Below are 20101 nucleotides of genomic sequence, written 5' to 3'. Positions count from 1 at the left end.
TATAAATTTTTTTACTTTTTAGATAAACTGAATAAGGTGCATCTAAAAAAGTTAAAAAAAAAATTTAAAATTTTAAAAATATTCACTAAAAACCAAAAAAATACGAAAATCAAAAAACTCAATTTTTAAAAGACTTAATCTAAAAAACTCAAATCAAACACACTAAAAAAATAAGTTTTTTATTTTTTATTTTTTATCTACGACTAAATACAGTATAAATTTACAAAAATAAAACTTATGTGTAAATACTTTAAATAAAATCATATGCCACGTTTTTGTTAGTTGGGAGGAACATTCTCCTACCTACCCTTGGCTGACTTTAATCAGTCTTTTTTTATGTGTTTGCGTGTATCTACGCACAATACCAGCAAGAAAATGTTGGCTTTCACACGTTTCTCCTGTAATTACAAAACTAACCTTAACAACGATTAAACCTACTCACCCACCATCTATATATCCTTCTCTCTCTCCATATAAAACAGTCTGCCTGTCTCCTTCTCTCTCTACTTCGTTCTCTTTCTCTCTCCTCTCTCCTTACAACCAGTCTTCGTCTTTCTCTTTGTCTCTCTACTCATTCTCTTCTTTTCTCCTCTCTTCAATAATTAAATTGTGTTTGAATTTATGATTTGAGTAAAAATTTGTGGAGAGGGAAAAAAATATAAGAAAAATATTGAAATTTTTTAATTTACATATATATATATATATTTTGTAATTGGATATCCGGATCAATTAACTTATATATTTGTTTCACCTTTATTTCATATTTTGTGTTCTCTTTTGATATCTTACTCAAATCCAATCAATTTTTAGATAAAAAAATATGTTTATATCTTTATAGTTCAAATCAAACACAAGTAAAAAATCACAACACTATGCCCAATTCCTACTCTTAACAATGTGTGTGTACAATTGCCACTCTCTTTCCCTTTTTTATTTATTTATTTTTATTCTGTTTTATTTGTGCTCAAGAAAGATGTGAATGCATCTCTCTCTAAAGTTTTTTTTTTTTTTTTTTGTGGCAAACATCTCTCTCTCTCTAAAGTTTTAAAAATAGCAAATAAAGCAAGAAATTAGAGGTGGCTATGAGGCACATTTGTTTACCTAAGTGGGTTCTATTTTCCCGCCTGAATGTTATGTTTACATTATGATTTTTTTTTTAAATTTTTATTTAAATTCATAATCTAAATACAATTTAAATGATTTTACGTGGTGTTTGGCAAGTGATTTTGGACTTAAAATAGCCACAAAAAAACAAAATAGATTATTTTAGCCATAACAAATAAAACATCACATCCAACCCATAATCATTACACTCTTCTCTCACAAAAAAAGTCAAAAAAATTAAAAAATTCTTCCCAAATCAAGCTTTTTAGCCTAAGCTAAAATAGTCAAAAAGCTAAAAAGCCAACCCACTTTCCAAACGGAGGCTGAGATAGATTGCAAAAGGATGGGAGGAAACAGCCGGAGAAAGTGTCAAATGGAAAAGAAACATAGAGAGTGTGAAGAGGGAGGCCGAAGAAGAAGAGGAATGAAGATTGATTCAAGAAACTAGAAAGAGAAAATGAAGCAGTAAGAAGGTTTGACTAATTTTTAAGGCTAATTTCTACCCACCCACTTTTTATTTATTTATATAAGAATAGAATATAGATTTACTTTAAGAATAATATTATCGTGTCATTCTTATAATACTACATAGATTTTCTCTAAGAATGGAGTTTTCTATAAAAATAATTAGGATAAATTACAAATGCATCTTCTGAGATTTATTTAAAATATGAATTGTTCCTTATGGTTTGAAAAATTACAAATATTCCATTGTCAAAAAATTTTATTTATCAAAATTAACTAAAAAATAAAATTCTTAACCGCTGTCCTATATAAGAATAAAATTACATAAATTATTAGTTGAAATAAAATTTTAACAACATTAAATACTATTAATTAATTTGATGTTTTATTAATAAAAGGGATTATTTGTTATAAAATTTAAAATCTCAAGAGGCGGGATGTAATTTTTAAAATTGTAGAAAATAATTTATATTTTAAACAAACTTCAGAGAGTGTTTGTAATTTATTCAAATAATTACTGGCAAAAGCCCCCCTGCTATGCATAGACAAAATTATATAGCTACAATAAATTTATAAGTACATAAATGCTTATCAATTAGAAGTAGGGTAGATTACATGTTGTCCCTTTTATGTTTAACCACTTTTTCATTTTGGCTCTTATAGTGTATTTTTTTTTTTTTTGAATCCTTCATGTTTTAAGTGAAATTAATTTTACTCCTAAAATTAATTTCTATTCAAAATTAGACAAAAAATGTCATAATAACTATCACATAACATAAAAAAATATTATCATATTAGAGTTTAAATTTATGTCAGAGGTATGAGTTATATAATAAAATATTTTTATGCCACATGATTGTCAATGTGTTATTTTTTGTTTAAATTTAAATAGATATTAACTTTAGGAATAAAATGGAAAAAACTTAAAACATGAAGACTAAAGTGAGAAAAATAAATTTTAAGAACAGAAAATGTCCAAACATAAAGGCGACAAGTGTCATTTACCCTTAGAAGTATTATAGTTTAGGGAGCAGTTATCTTCAGTCCATTGTTGGGACTAGAGGGTCCAATTAGCCCATTAGGAGCCCATCCAATTCATTCGTTTGAATTGTTCAATTTTTAATATATTTTGAGTAAATTATACATATAAAAATTAGATTGATCAAATATTGATATCCACAAATTTGGATCACAGTTATTTTTAAAAAATAAATGATAAATATAATTTGAAAAATAGTCACATTTTTTTTTAATAAGGCAAATGTTATATGAAAATGTAATTACCGATGTCCATTTTAATTTAATTTTTCACATACATAATCTACTCAAAATATATTAAAACTTGAATAGTTCGGATCAATAAAATGGGCCCACAATCAACCCCTTTTTGGCACCCCATTGTTTAGTGTTATTGATCTAGCACAAGACAAATTTAAAACTAATCATATCTGTTGAATTATAGTGATGTTTCATTCTGATTATTGTTGCCACAAAGTCTTTTGTTACTATGAATCTTAGCCTAGTAGGATTGGATATAGTGGCTGGGTTAAAATTTTATCTGCCCTTTATTCTATATGGATAGTTGAATCATAAATTTTTAATATTCATCTATATGGTGTTTCATCTATTTTAAGGTGTATCAATTTTATAACAACTATTTCTAACATTCGTAAACCAAGAGACTATGCATAGATAAGGCTGACACTGAATTAGGGCCCTAGATTGGAGCGGGGCCCTTTCACACTCAAAACAAAAATTGAATAAAAAGGATGAACATTCATTTTTTAAAAAATATTTTTTAGTACTTTTCTTGCTTATATACCCTACAAAAAAAAAAAAAAAAAGTTTTAGAGATTAAAATTTAGGGATAAAATTATTTTTTAGGGACAAAATATTTTTATTACAAAAAATGTCGTTATTATATTTTTAGCAACGGAAATTGGATATTAGTGATGAATTATTATCTATTTGGGACCAAATTTTTTGTCTCAAAAAATAAACTATTTTGAAACCAAATTATTTTGTCCTTAAAAGTCTATTTATTAGCGACATTTTCAAAATTTTGTCTCTAAAAGCCTTATTTTTGACTTTTCGGGACGATCTTTTAGCGAATATCCTCACAATGATAGAAATTGATCCCTAAATATCTTTTACAACAAAATTTTTACTTTTAAAAACCAATACATTTGGTCTCTAAAACTCTTATATGTTGTAGTGATAATTGGGATAAATTTACTCCATAGTTCATCTCTCTATACTCCTCCATAATTCTTTTATGAGCTCCATTTCAAGCATACATAGATGATTCAATCTATTTTGTAAGCCTCATAATAAAAGTTATTCATACAAAAATTTAGCTTTATCGAACAATTATAAACATGAGAACAAATCATATTTTATTATATAAAATAGATTACTTAACTTTATAGTCTTATTTGTTATTAGTTTTATAAAACAAAATTTGATTTGTTGTCGTGCTTGTAAATGTCTAATGAATTTTTTTTTTGTTTTTTTGCATGGATAACCTTTAATGTGGATCCTACAAAATAGACTATTCAAATTATTGATGTGAGTCCCAATTGAGACCCACAAGAAGTTTATGAATGAGTATGGAGAGATGAAAGTATAGAGTGGAGTTATTCAATAATAATTATGAAAATTATATACTAAAATTTACTTAAATAAAAATATGAACAAATTCATTACAACAACTATAAAAACTAAAAAATAATAATAATTGGTCACAAATTATATTTCTTTAATATCAAAGACAGTATAAATCAAATAGAAATTAATAACTTTATACTGGAATGCAAATATCAAATACGGTAATTAGACGTAAGAAATTTATTGAAATTAATATAAAAGAAGTATTAGGTTGTCTTTATTTGTGGGGAAATTTTATGGTACATATCCCTCCATATGCACCCTATCATAAATTGGCATAATTTTATCACAAAATTTCGTAACATCAATTATAAAATATGTAATCTCGGCACAAATCAGCTCAACAAAAAATGTCGTAACAAAATCACAAATTTTTGTTATATGAACCACATAATTTTAAACATTTTATTACACTAATTTGTGATAAAATTATACATTTTATAATTAATATTTTAAAATTTTATAATAAAATTTTACCAACTGTGGTAGGGTGCGTTTCCCTTATTTGTCACACACACCCCAAAAGTAAACAATCTAGTCACAAGCAAGTAAACAATCTTACCTCACCTACAAAGAGATCACATCATTCTATCAAATACTTTGCAATTTTTATGTTTAGCTATTTTTTATTTTGATTTTGATTTTTTACTTTGACCTTTAATGTGTTTTTTTTTTTGTTTTTATTTTTATTTTTAATTTGTTTCAAAACCTAACTTATATCCAAAATTTGATAGAAAATTACACATTGATAATCACACGACATAAAAATATTTTATTATGTATAACTCACACCTACGATATAAACTTAAATCTTAATATAATAATATATTTTTTATGTTATGTGTCAATCTTTTTTTTTTTTTTGAACATGTCATGTGTTAATTAACGTGACATTATTTTGCCTAATTTAAACAAACGTTAGCTTTAGGAGTGAAATGAAAAAAATTGAAACATGAAGCGTTAAAGTGAGAAGGAAAAAAAGCGTTAGCTTTAAGAGTAAAATGAGAAAAATTAAACCATAAAGGGTCAAATTGATTGGAAAAAAAAAAAAAAAAACTGACAAAAGTAAAAAAATGACTAAACACAAAAAAAGAGTAAAAAATAATTTAGTCAAACGATAAAATTAAGGTACCAAAATTATACTATAAGGGCTGGAATATTTGTTCGGCCATTTAGTTTCACTTTTGGACTTGTGGTCTTCGTCTCTGGTCTACGGGCTGGAATATTTAAGGGCCCAAGGCCTAAGTTATACTGCAGGGCTGGAAGATTTGGGGCTGTAGTTTTTTGGAAAAGTTTCGAGCCCAAGTAGAGGTCTTGCAAGAAAAATATAATAATAAATAAGAAAATGATATACAAGTCTACTTTTTAGACCAATTTTATAAAATCAGTGATATATAAATGATATGATTTGTTAATAATTAGGGAAGATATGACTGATTGATTACTATATTGACTGCTGTCTTAAATATCCTAATTGATTTCTATATTATTGGGCTTGAAAAGTAAGTCTAGTTTTTTGACCTAAATAGCAATGATTTAATAAATAATATATATAATAAAAAATAAAAAGCAAATATAATAAAAAAAAATATACCAACAAAATAATAATAATTAAAAAAAATTATTTTTTTTTTTATTAATACTTTAAAGTTTCTAGAGATTTTTTAGACAAAATGTCACTTTGCAATACTGCATATATAGATTTATATGTTTTTTTTTTCTTTTTTTTTATTAATACTTTAAAGTTTTTAGAGATTTTTTAGACAAAATGTCACTTTGCAATGCTACATATATAGATTTATATGTTTGGTTGATATACTCCTTTTTAAATATGTAAAAATGGTGCACAAAAATTTAGAGAAAAAATTGAACATGCTTGGATTTGTGTGAGATTGTATACATATTTATTGGTCGAAATTCAAACAAACAAAATTAAATTCTTACATAATTATCAGGTAAATTACACTTTTCACTTTTATGATTTAACTTAAATTTCATTTTGATTTCTATTATTTCAATTATAAGAATCTGATTCTTACACTATAAGTCTAATTTTAATTTGGTCTTTCCATTCAAATTTTTGTTAATTTTTCTAGTTGTATGCATCAAAAGACAAATAAGTGTCCCAAAATTATTTATTTTAATCTTCAACTTCTACGGAAGAATTAAATTGAAAATTATACATAAAATTATTTGATTTAAAACAATAGTGACTAAAGTCAAATTATAAAGGTTAAAAGTATTACTTAACCTAATTATTATCTAAAATTCCGCAAGTCTAAAAACGCTTCATTGGAAATCCATCTTCTTTTTCTTTTTCTTCTTCTTTATTTTTTTTTATTTTTATTTTTTATTTTTTATTTTTAAATCATATTTGTGTAACATATTGGAGAGGGATTTGGTGCAACATGGGCTATCCAAAAAACAATTTTCATTTTTTAGATTAAAAAAAGGACAAGTTATACTGATAATTCATACATTTTGTCGTTTGTCATTTAAATTCTTACAATTTCAATTGACACATTTTTAATTCGTAATATTTTTTTTAATTTGATTTAATTGATAACGTTGGTAGATTTTTAACGGAAAATATTCGCCGAGTTGGTTGAGGTTGAGTCACTAATTGATAAAATTTACAATTTTACCACTAAAAAGTATGACACATATCGCTCATGTGCGCATTGTTTTTCAACCATTACATATCAAATTTTGACTTTCAAACTACTATTACTTAGTTACTAACGGATAAAAGATATGTATATATGCATTACATTATACGGTGGTAAACAGTACTGATAAAATGTAATGAATATTGCCATGGTGGTGTTTTCGGCTGGGGCAACCATTGGCCACTGGTGATGTCCGTGAGGTAGCGGAGAATAAATGAAATAGAAGGAAAGAAAATCAAGGAAAATGAAAAGAGAGAGAGAAGAAGAAAGAAATAAAATGAAGAAAAATGAAGAGAGGGAGAATCCTATAGAGTGTGAGAATCATTAGGTTGCGATGGCAATTAGAAGAAAATTGAAAAAAAAAGTTAAGGACAATATGAAAGTTTTGCAAAAATTGTTAATAGAGTTAAGTTTTGCATTTTACTCCAAATTAGGGGAGGTTATGTGTATATTTCTTGACCATAAGGGGGTTATTTGTTTTCAATAATAAAAATTAAAAAAAATAAAAAAAGTTTCTTTTTTGCGGTTCAATAAAAGAAAAAAAGAAAAAAAAAGACAAACTATAAGGGGGTAAAATGTAATTAACTCAAAATAAATTGTAGTTATATATAAATTAGGAGGGAAAGGGGGAAGAGTAGGTCAATTGCATGAAAATAATTAATTTTACTTGTCAAATTATGTTATGGGTTCTTTCAAATACGGGTGATTCACTAATTTATTTGTTGTAATGGAATTGGAAATGAATGATGAGCTTTGTGTGTGTCTCTCTCTCTTCTTCAAAAAAATTTCTAAGGACCAGGCTAGCCAAATCCCATGGACTGCGGGTGACTTTGGTACAAAAACATTTTTATGTCACTTTCACGGTGAATAGTTCACCCCTCCATTATTCTGTACATTAATTGTAACATTAAGGCCTTGTTTGGCAACATGTCAATTTAGCTAAAAAGTCAAAAAGTTACTTAAAAAAAAAAAAAACCAATAACCCATACCAAAAAGTCAAAGATTCTCTTTTCTCTTTACTTTTTACACATTTTTTCGTAAAAAGCCAAAAAGTTATCTCAAACATACTAGTTTTTTTTAGCTCATATTTTAGCCAAATAACCAAAAAGTTACTAAATTAACATGTTCCCAAACGAGACCTAAGTAACCAAAATGATACATATTGCATACTTTGACAATTAAAAGAATAGTTTTTTTTTTAATTTTTATTTTAAACTTAATGTCCATTTTTACCCTTGATCTTAAATGTATCTACAAATAAAGTTAGGTTGGAAGATCAAATCAAAATAATAATTTAATACATTAAAAATGAATACAATTTAAATATTAGGGAACAAAATTACACTAACCAAATATTTTGGAGTCTGAAAAATAATAAATATGGGCCAAACACATTTATAAATAAATATGGGCTAAATTATACATGGCTCAATAAAACATTTGGGCCCTTTAAATTGATCTTAAAACCAAAAAAAAAAAAAAAAGGTTGAACCTATAACAATTTTTTAAATTTGAAACCCTATTTTTGGGCCAAAATATGAGGCGTAAGGCAGAAGTCTTACCTGCTTAGGGTAGGGCCGGCCCTGCAGTTGATAGCCAGATTTAATTCAACCCAAAAGAAGGGACCCCACCGGCCCTGTTTGAATCATACAATGTTGGATCATGTGATGGAAGCAGGAAAGTATTGGTGATGAAGATGGACGGCTGGAATGAGTACCTTGAGCGAGAAGTCAGTATATAGAGGGTTATAATCGGGTGGGCTCGCACTCCTCTGCTACGTGTATGCCACGTCAAGGTGTGTTCCATTTTTCTACCTTGTTTGGGGAAATCTTCGTCTAGACAAGTTCAAAGCTTTTTTATTTTTTATTTTTTATTTTTATCGATTCAATCGAAATTACAAACAAATTGATATGTTACTGACAACTGGGTGCCAATTGACTTGCGTAATTGGTTAACCATCGATTAAGATTGATGTCTATATCTATCTATATATATAATTATTTGAACTTTAATTACCACCTATTGAACAATAATCGAAACAATATTTCCTAGCAATAATACTATAATCATGTTTTTGTATCATGTTTTTTTTACTACTTGATTATGATCACTACAATGGTAACAAATGTGGCATCTCAATTATATGTTTGTAATGGAAGATTTATATAATGGAGAAGATCACAATGCAGGAAGGAAAAAAGAGGTGATATTTTAACATATGAAATGATCGACAATGCTACGTAACTCAAATTTTGTGGTTCAAAAGTGGCTCAAATGGCCAAAACGACGTCGTTTTGAGTACAAAACAACATAAAAATGGCCAAAACGACGTCGTTTTGGCTATTTGAGCCACTTTTGAACCACAAAATTTGAGCTACGAGACATTTTCCTAAAATGATACATCACATCTAATAAATGTTGCAACATTTTTTTGGATCTTATTATTATTTTTTTTAATCCCAAACTGGGGTTTAATTAATGTATGGGCTCAAAAGTTCAAATAGAATAAATCATGCACTCTCCATGGACACCGATGAGCAGTAGGGAGAAGTGGCAAATGGGTAGCTAGAGACGGGTTAAAAAGGGTTACATATTTAGAGTGATTCAATTTAAATTCGTTTATTTAATAAATGAGTTTAAATAGGTTTGGTTGAATTAGATGCGAATTGGATAAATGAATCCAATCAATCCATTTATTTCATTTTTTTTAAATTATTAATTAAAAAAAAAATATATATTTTTTAATTTTTTTAAAAACATTTTATTATTATTATTTTTACAAATAATTTTTTATTTACTAAAAATATATTTTTATTTTTTTCTAATTTTTTTTATTTTTATTTTTTTAAAAAAATATATTTTTTTTAATTTTTTTTCTAAATATATATATATATATTTTTAATTTTATTTTTATTTTTATTTTTATTGGGGATTTGGGGTTTGGGATTTGGTTTGCCTGCTGGCGTGGGCTCCACGTGTGTTTCCATTCAAAAGCTTCCATGTGTTTCGATAAAATAGTAAAAAGTTAAAAGATTCAACTATAAAGCAGAGGTGACAAACAAGAAGTAAAACTAGAGCAAAAGTTTTCATTAGAGTTTGAGAAAGGTGAGAGAGAAAGAAGAATGCGTCCAGATCTGGACAGAGGGAATGAGAATAGAGAGGAGGCTGCTGTTCGCCGGTAAAATAAGTTTACTATTACTCGTGACTTCTTTGCTATGTTCAGTCTACTTTTGCTTGCAGCGGCTTCTTTGTTGTGTTGTCTCCAAGCTTCATATTTCAAAAAACAACTTTTGAATAGTCCAAATTTCTATTCAACAGTGTTACCGGCGCCGGTGCCGGCGTTACTGTCGACGTCTTTACCGGCACGGTGTTACCGGCGCGGGTGATGACGTGGCTGCCAGTGGTGTGGTGGTCATTAGTGTTGAAAGATTTTAGTGTTCAGTGTTGTATGATTTTTATTTAGGGTTTGGTCGAGCCCTTGACTACTCTTTGAAGAGAGTTATCTTCATGGTTAAGTTTTAGTACTGCTCCTCCAAACTCGACTGTGTTTAGAATTTTCAAAATTTTTTACCAAAATTTTTATATTGTCTTCAAATTTGCCCCTCTCAAACTATGTAATATGTCCCCTACATTCATTTTTTTTTTTAGCTTTTCAACAAACCACCTACAATAATTCAAATTTTAATTCACTATAAAATTTAGGATAAATTACAAATACACCTCCTGAGATTTGATTAAAATACAATTCATCCTTTATAGTTTTAGAAATTACATTCCACCCTCTTGAGGTTTCTAATTTCATAATAAATCGTCTCTTTTATTAATAAATTATCAAGTCAATCAACAGTTTTTAATGATGCTAGAAATATGTTTCAATTAATAATTTAGGTAATTTTATTATTGTATATGAGAGTAATTTTGAATTTTATTTTTTTAGTTAAAGAGAAAATTCTAATAAGGGAGTATTTGTAATTTTCCAAACCACAGGGATAATTTATATTTTAAGCAAACTTCAAGGGGTGTATTTATAATTTATCCTAAAATTTATCAAAAAATCTAGGTACAAATTAATACAACAAAAATTGAAACCTACGACATGTCTAATATATATTATATCTTTATTTTTTTTCGCTAGGGCAAGAGTATTCATCAAATCCACTGCTGCTGTATACTTCTCCTTGCTTGGATTGCTAGTTGGTTTCATTCAAATTAATCAGGGTGCAGCTGAGTCCCCATTCAAAATCCACCCCATGACCATGCTAGCTTCCTTGATGTCAGCATGCATCTACAGCTTGGCCCTTGTGTTGAAAGAATTTGTTGAACTTGAAGGCCAGCAAATTATCGGTGAAAACTATGCTCGAATCTTTTTCTATGTTACTCTGATCGTTGCAGGTCTCGCACCGGCCTCGCTTGTCTCCGTCTTGGTCCCAGATTGGCTCATTTGGCTTCCATATGGCACCTGGTTCATTTTCTCTGTCATTGTTGTTCGCTTAAAGGCATGGGACTTGTTCACAGGCTTCCTCCCAGCCCAGATTGCTGGTCCTGATAATGAAAATTAAATGGAATTAATATGTAGTGTGTATGTATGTATGTTTAATAATGAGCTACATGTTTAATAGTGTGTTAGATTAAAGGAGTGTGGAGTTTGTTATGCTAGGTTTGTGATACGTGCTTTTCAATTTCTGTGTGAGTTTGTTATGCTTAATTTGTATGAGACATGCATTTCTTTAATGTTATGAACTTTTGTGAGATATATATATATATATATATATATATTTGATGTCTTCTTTTATTTGGGAAATCTCTCTTATCCTTCGTGACATACAAATTATTATTGTTATGTGGGAAACAATATTTTTTGTCTTATTTTGTTTTGTTTTTGGGATCAACAAACAAGAAAAATCATATAATTAATTGCAAGAGCATACAAATAGAAAGCAAGTCAGCCTAATCTCTTCTTATAGCAGCGTTATAGTTTTAGTGACTTTTTTAAGATGTCGCTGAAGTCCCTTTATTGTGTAATGAAAGTGTAAACGACGACAAAGAAAAAATAATAATAACAATAATTTGTTTGGCTCCTCTATCATAAGAGTAAAAATAGAATACAATGGTGATGCAATTTCAAAATAATGATGTTACATGTTACAATTTCAAAATAATGGTGTTACAATTTTAAAATAGTGTACCAACATATGTTATGTTATGACATTATTATTTCAAAATTATGGACTCCACCTATTGTACAAATTATAAAGATTCAAAACTTCTAAAATTATATTACATCATTCATTAGTATACTAATTGGTATACTAATTAGTACGTATAACTTTATTCATTTCGATCACATGATATCACCCCTCAGTAACTAAATATTATATGAATAAATAAATCCTACATAAACACAAAATAATTATTGGAAAAATTATTATTTAGGAGGTGTTTTGAAAAATTATTCAAAAATAGTGGAAAAAATTATGCTTTTAATTATTAATATTCAAAAAGTTTATTACTTTTTTGTAATATTTTTTTTGATACACCAGTGGTACGTAATTCCCCCATAATTATTTATATATACATGATACTTATTAGATTATGTTTAATTTGGTTCATCACACATGTATTATCTTTTTATTAAAAGGTGATATCAAGTTATTACGAACCAAGCATAACAAAATGAAAACAAAAAATTCTATAAATATTTTTCATATATTGTGATGATTTATTATGGACTATTCACTTCAAAATAAAATACTATTAAAGATATATTTATTTATAATAATGACATTGCCATATCATTTTTGTAGAATTGTTTTTAAAGAATTTTATATATGAATAGAATTTTTCAAATAAAATTGAGACTAATGGTAAAAAAATAAAAATAAAATTGAGATGAGGAATCAATCAATCGATTGGTTCAAATATGTTTAATAATAATAATAATAATAGTTATTATTATTATTATTATTATTATTATTATTATTTGAAAGAGAACACAAGAAGCATAGGTCATTTTGTTGTCTCTAAGGCAGGGAGGGGATTTAGATTGCACCAAGGATCCTCTAGAGTGTTTTTTTTCTAAAGTTTTTTAAAGCAGTGTATTGTGTGGTTGAGATTTAATGTTGAAAAATTGATGTGACTTATCATTAAATCTCAACCACACAATGCACCACTCTAGGAAATTTTAAAAAAAAAAAAACTCTAGAGGATCCTTGCTCTTTAGATTGATAGTGAGGTGGACTCACTATGGGGTGTTTGTTTTGATAAATAAGGAGAGGACTCCTAATCCATTGTATTAGAATAGGCTTTGGAAGAGGAATTGGGATGAAGGAGGTGGAGATGGTATTAGAAAAATAGTCCCATGGACTAGAAATTTTTTAATTTTATTTATTTTTTACATGTTGGGCATTTTTTTTTAAACATTAATGCTTAATTTTTTTGTATTTTTTGTTAAGTAAAAATCATTATTTTATTGTATTTTTTGTTAAGTAAAAATCATTATTTTATTTGTTTTATTTTTTTCTAGAATTTTTTTTTAAAATTTTTTACATATAGGACATTTTTTTTAATATCAATATTTCATGTTTTTATAGTTTTTTATTTATTTTATTATTTTATATAAAATAATTTGACAATCCCTACACTAACAACTATTATCAAAATAAATATAATTTTATTAAATCTCTTCACTATCAATCCCAACACTATAATCTTTTGCATCTGAATACTCGTCAAAAGCTAGGTGAGATAGCATCTCTCTCTCTCTTACTAGATTCTGAGCTGTTTTTTTTTTTGAACGGAGATTCTGAGATGTTGAAATTACGACTTTTGTGGGTTTTTTTTATTACAATTTATTAGGATCTTAGTTGGAACTTAATTAAATAAAGTGTGGGATTCTATTGACAGTTTGTTTGTTAGTGACCCAGTCTCGAGGATTATCATTAGAGTAACGCTAGAAACTCCAAATATTCTATTAAAAATTTTATCAAATATCTCACATGAGTGTGAGACTCACACAATGTGGATCCCATGTGGGTCCCACACCCATGTGAGACATTTGGTAAAATTTTTAATAAAACTTTTAGGATCTCTAACATTTTTGTTATCATTACATTCTTTTTTCTTATATAAAAAATTCTTATTTTATTTTATTTTCGGTAACCGATGTTCAAGTTAGTAGTTTTGCAATGTGAAGAATGCTAATCGACCGACCCATGAACAACTAATCAAAAGCACAAATCAATTTCTACGACAAATCAAATATATATATATATATATATATATTTTAACTTAGATGGGCAAACAATATGCGCTAAAATAAAAAAGAAAGTATGAACTACTAGGTTAATTTCTACTATCATAACAAATAACAAATAATATTAAAAAAATATATATCACTAAACATATTTTTTTGTATTCATGTTAACTTACAAAAACATAATTTTGTATAGTAATGGTCTAAATACTTATGGTGAAACCAGTTTTCTTATGGTTGTTTAAATTCTAGCACAGTATGTCGCTATTATAGAAATAGATGTTGCTATTGTGGAACTAATATAGCGCTATGTTTATATTTTTATGAAATTAAAGTGTTATATATATTTTTTTGTTATTTAATTATGTGAATCTGTGGTCCTAAACCGATCCAATCCATATTTAAATGGATTGGTTCGGATTGGTTCCATGATTTAAACGGATTGGATTGGTTCCAATTTTTCAGGAACCGTAGATAACGGATTGGTCCTGGTTTTACTCTAATCCGGTCCAATCCGAACCATGCTCACCCCTACTTGGCAGCTTCTAGTCACTTTTTTATTCCATCAAAGATGGTCTTGTTAGAGGCCTCGGCTTGGCCATTGCTTTGTGGAAAGCTGAGAGTTGAGTAGTAGTTCTTGATCTTCTACTTTGCGCCGAAGTTTTTGATCAACTTGTTTTCAAACTGTCTACCATTGTTTTCCACAATGGCTCTTGGGATCCTGAATCTGGTATTGATGTTCTTCTATATAAAATTTCTCATGTTTACATCTCAGATTTTGGCCAAAGATTTAGCCTCTACCCACTTCGTGAAGTAGCCTGCGGTTACTATAGTAAGTACTTCCTCTGTCCGGTTGCCTTGGGCAATTGCCCAATCAGATCCATGCCCCAATGGGCAAATAGACAAGAACTGGATACTGGGTTTAGGTCACCATCTAGCTAGTGTATCAAAAGAGCAAACCTTTGACACTTATCGCACTACTTGACATAGGCTTCTACATCTTTTTGCATGTAGGGCCACCAGTACTCCTGTGTCATGGCTCTGTGGGCAAGAGATTTTCCCTTGTATGGCTTCAACAAACTCCTTTGTGGATCTCATATAGGAAATATTTTACTAGAGAATGATGCACACATCACAACAAGGGTCCAGTAAAGGACCTTCTGTAGAGGTGGCTTTCTGTAGACAAACAAAATCTTGCCGACCTTAATCTAATTTTATGTGCCTTATTCTTGTCTTCTGGCAACTGGCCGTCTCTGATAAATTTGACCAAGGCATCCATCCACGCTTGGGCCTGATAGGTCATCAACTATGATTGTTCTCGACGTGTTTGACTTTATGGCACTGACAAGGTTGGCCAATGCATCCACATAGTTGTTGTCATCTCGGTAGACCTATTAAAGTCGATAACTTTGGAATTGTGCTAGTAACTTGATGACCTCTTTGACATAGGCCACCATTCTCTTATCTTGGGCCGCATACTCCATCGTCATTTGGTTCACAATGAGTTAAGATTCCCAGCAGACTACTACCTCGTTGGCTTCGAATTTTGCTGCTAGTTTCAATCTGGCAATCAATGCCTTGAATTTTGCTTCATTATTTGAAGCCTTGAACCTTAGTTGGATCGATTGTTCTTGCATCTGTCCATCTGGTGAGACCAGCACCGCTCTTGCTCCCGTTCTTTATCTGTTTGAACTGCCATCGACAAAGAGACGGAAGGACTCATCAATGTAAATATCATATGGCTTCGGATTCTCTTACTCTTTCTTCTATCCTGCTGGTGTGGGGTTCTATGCTGCCAATTATGTTTCCTCTGGTTCTTCTGTGCATTCTAGGCCGAGGTTCATTGGCCTTGGCTTCGGGCTTGAGCTCAGTGTAAACTCAACAACAAAGTCGGCCAAAACATGAGTCTATATTCTATGTCATATTGATCTAGAACTACATCCCATCGTGCTATTCTTCCCGACAAATCCCCGTGTTGCAACAGAGACTTCAGTGGGTGCTCTGTGTGCACCACAATCTTGTGAGCATGAAAATAATGGTCAGTTTCTTCGATGCCATCACCAAAGTGAGTGTTAGTTTTTTCAAAGGTAGATACCTTGTCTTCGCCCTTGCCAAGGTTTTGCTCACACAATACACGCATTCTGCTCTCCTTCTTTTTCTTGGACAACCACAGCACTAACCACGTGGTCTAAGACTGTCAAATATAAAAATAGCCCATCTCTTAGAACTGGGTTTGATAATACGGATAGGGTTATCAAATACCTCTTCAAGTCGGCCAGGATAACTTCTTATGCATCTGTTCACAGAAAATCTATGGCCTTCTTCAGCAACTAGAAGAATGGCCTGCATTTATCTGAACTCTGACTAATGAATCTGTTCAGCTCAGCTGCTTTGCTGATCAAACTTGGACCTCTTTTCCTTTTGTTGGGCTCTTCAAATCAAGGATAGCCTTGATCCGATCGGGGGCTTGCTTTAATTCCTCTGTTAGTTACTAGATATCCCAGGAACTTACCAGACCCTACTCTGAAAACACATTTGGAGGCATTCAGACAAAGTTGGTATGCCTTCTAGATATCAAAAACTTCCTTCAGATCGACTAGATAATCTAAAGGTTCCTTAGTCTTCACGACTATGTTGACAATGTAGACTTCCATGGTCTTCTAATTAGATGTTTGAACATCTTAGTCACTAGCGTCTGGTACGTTGCCCCTACATTCTTTAATCCGAAGGGCATCACTCTATATTAATAGAGTCCTTTTGGAGTGATAAATGTTGTCTTCTCTTTATCTGGTGCATACATGACTATTTGATGATAACCTCTGTACGTATCAAGAAAACTTATCCTTCCATATCCAGGTGCCATCCATGAGCCGGTCTATCTTCGGCAAAGGGAAGCAGTCCTTCAGGCAGGCCTTATTTATACTTGTGAAGTCCATGCACACCCTCTATTTATCGTTATTTTTCTTGGCTACCACCGTATTGGATAACCAGGTTGGGTAGTTCACTTCTTAGATTGTGTATGCCTTCAACAATTTCTCCACTTCCTTTTCTACTACTTCTATGTGGACCAAGGTTGGTCGCTGGCTCTCTGGATCACGGGCTTGGTCGACCTATCCACATTGAGCTTGTGGCAAGTGACCTTGGGGTTGATCCCCCAGCATCTCGTATGACGTCCAAGCAAATACCTCTATGTTCTCTCTTAAAAATGTTTCCAATTTTCTTTCTTCCTCCTTGGAAAAACCTAAGCTGAGGAGAAAGAATCACTCTGCGTCTCCTTCCTGTACCAAAACCTTTCTCAAAGGCTCTTGGCTCTTGTCAGCGGGCTCTTTGTCGACATCATACAAGACCTCTTGGTCTTCATTTTCCATTTCAACCATCTCTGCTTCTCTAATATTGCAGGCGTACTTTATTGTTGCCATGGAGCAATTTTTCATCTACACTTGGTCTCCTCTTACCTTCTCAATCCCAAATTTGGTTAGAAATCGCAACAGTTGGTGCAAAGTTGAGGGAACAACCCTCATAGCGTGCAACCAAGGCCTTCCCAAGATAATGTTGTATAGCAAAAGGGTGTCAATCATGGTAAACTCCGTGGTTACAGTCTTTGTTCCTGTTTGAATCTCCAAACATGTGGTTCTCATTGGCCACGTTGGTGTCCCATTAAATCTGACTATGGGGTTATCGGACTGCTCCAAATCATCCTTGTGAAGGTCGAGCTCCTTGTAACACCCAACATACATGATATCACAGGAGCTGTCTTGATCAATTAGTATACACCTTACTTGGCAATCTTTGATCTTTAGGGTCACCACCAGAGCATCGTTGCGTGGATGTTGCACCATATCCAGGTCCTCATCCATAAACGAGATCATCGGCCCTCAGTGTCACTCCATCCAGGGCTTTTTCTGTTGGACTTGAAAGACATGCTGCAGATGTCTTACCTTCTACGTTTCTCTTCGGATTTCATTTGCATTGAACTTGGATTGGATCACATTAATAACATGTCGTCCATCTGCCTATGTCACTGGGGGTAGCAATATTGTTGCTGGTGCCTAGCCAACTTCGTCAGTTCTTTTCTCATCTTTGCTTCATCTATCAAATCTCTCAGGTGTCCCTATCTGACAAGGTCCTCTAGATGCTGCTTCAGAGCCCGACACCCTTAAGTTATGTGCCCATTTTCATCATGGTAGACACAATTTCCTAGGGTTCCTGCCCATGTATTCTCCTGGTGTCTTCTGTGACGCCCGATTCCTGATTCTTTCCAAGATCTTATAAATCAGGATCTTGAAAACTACACTGACGGCCTACATGGTTTTCAATCCTGGTTCTGATATTTCCTCGATTGCGCTTTGGTGAGCAGTTTCACTTCTCTTACTTTACGGTGATTCCTTTCTTTTCCTTCTTGTCATCTTTCACACTTACATACTTCTCAATTCTTACCATGAGGTCCTTCATATTTTTCGAGAGGGCATTTACAACGGATTGCTAAAATGGCAATCATTCTCCAAGCCGTTCTTGAAAAACACAACTGTAAGTTCCTAGTTACAAGCTGGGATCCAATTTTAAACCTTGTAGTACCTCTTGGCGTAAGCCCTAAGGCTTTCGCTATTGTTAATCTTCAAAGCCAATAGGGAATCAACCCTCAATGGCTGCAATTTGTTTGTAATGAGCCTGGCCAAAAACTTCTCGGCCAAGCCTTCCCAATTCTTGATACATTCCTTCGGCAGCTTGAGAAACCAATCTAACACTATTTCCCCAAATGTCAAAGGGAACACCTTGAAGGGAACGCCTTGCATAACAATTGCTCGTTTCTACTCCACAGAGACATTGCATTCAAATATAAACCAACATAAAAGTTTGGGCCTGATTTACCATTGTAGATCTGGAACCTCGGCATACTAAATCTCTTCAATGCCTCGAACGTATCTAGCTCTACCGAGAAAGGTGTTCTTGGTTAGGCAATGGACGTGATCCCGGTGCCCTACCTCTTCCTTTGGAGGTAGTCTCGCAAGTCTTATTTCGTCCGTCCAGGAGCTCGGCTATCGGTCGATTTCAATCTCTTCGGTGCACTGCTTCCTGGGTTGGAATGCGTCTTTTTGCACTTCTTCGTGTCTATTACGTCGTCAAAGTAAAGGCCCTACTCATTGATATGCCGAGATCCCCTGATCTAGGTTTTTCTGGTCCGCGGGCTTCTCTGAGACTCTTCCTTCCATGATTCTGTTCACCTAGGGTGCGAGTTTCTAGGTCTCTTCTCATACTACGGAACGGTTGGCACCATAACCTGTCCTTTCTGCTAGGCGCCAACATTTATTGCTAGCGTTGGTGTTCCTGACAACGGCAAAACAAGTTGCATCACCTTGTTTTGCATTTTGAAGTTCACCACGATTTACAGTTCCATCAATTTGTTCGCCAAGTCCTTCAGCTCGTCGTCTCTTCTCAAGCACCGATCCTTCTAAACCTATAAATCACTCTCATTGTAATATTCTTCTCAATTACCCCTCCATGGACCATTACGGCCCTTGGCAACATTTTTTGCTTCAAGGTTTACTTCTTGCACTTCATCTTCATTATTTTCTCCTCCAACGTTTGGATCTACGTACTCCTCTCCCTCATTGTATATATCGTCCCCGATTCTCACTTCTTGTCTGACATTGGCTATCTATCGTTACTAAGTTTCCAAAGACGGCGCCAAATTGTAGGTGTTGATTTTTGACCTCACAATAAAACAAGGAACTTAACTGAAGTGCACGCGGAAAAATAGATTAAACCAAGCACATATACATAAGACAATGAAAATACCACGGTAGCTCGTCCACCCAGAGATACTCTGATGATCAAGTCAATCACTTATCTCTCAAAGATATCAACTCAATTAATCAATGCACAAGTAAAAGTATACTTTAGACCCACGGAGGTGCCTTACTTTTATAATAATTAGTACCCTCGT

At 31.6% G+C, this 20101-nt stretch overlaps 1 long non-coding RNA gene across 2 annotated transcripts; it reads left to right on the top strand.

Moving 5' to 3' along the window:
• Window positions 1–480: 480 nt before the first annotated feature.
• On the top strand, window positions 481–11656 carry LOC114301655 (uncharacterized). 2 transcript variants are annotated; one of them, XR_003643147.2, is made up of 3 exons: window positions 481–1577; window positions 8583–8700; window positions 11041–11656. It is a non-coding gene; the product is annotated as an uncharacterized LOC114301655 (long non-coding RNA). The 2 variants fall into 2 exon arrangements; XR_014329994.1 differs by lacking the exon at window positions 481–1577 and having other exon boundaries at window positions 7666–8700.
• Window positions 11657–20101: the final 8445 nt, after the last annotated feature.

Source organism: Camellia sinensis, chromosome 5 (assembly GCF_055761805.1).
Source record: "Camellia sinensis isolate YWXY chromosome 5, ASM5576180v1, whole genome shotgun sequence".
Taxonomy (NCBI): Eukaryota; Viridiplantae; Streptophyta; class Magnoliopsida; order Ericales; family Theaceae; genus Camellia; species Camellia sinensis.
Note: the sequence above shows the minus strand (reverse complement) of the source record. Positions and strands in the feature narration are given on the sequence as shown.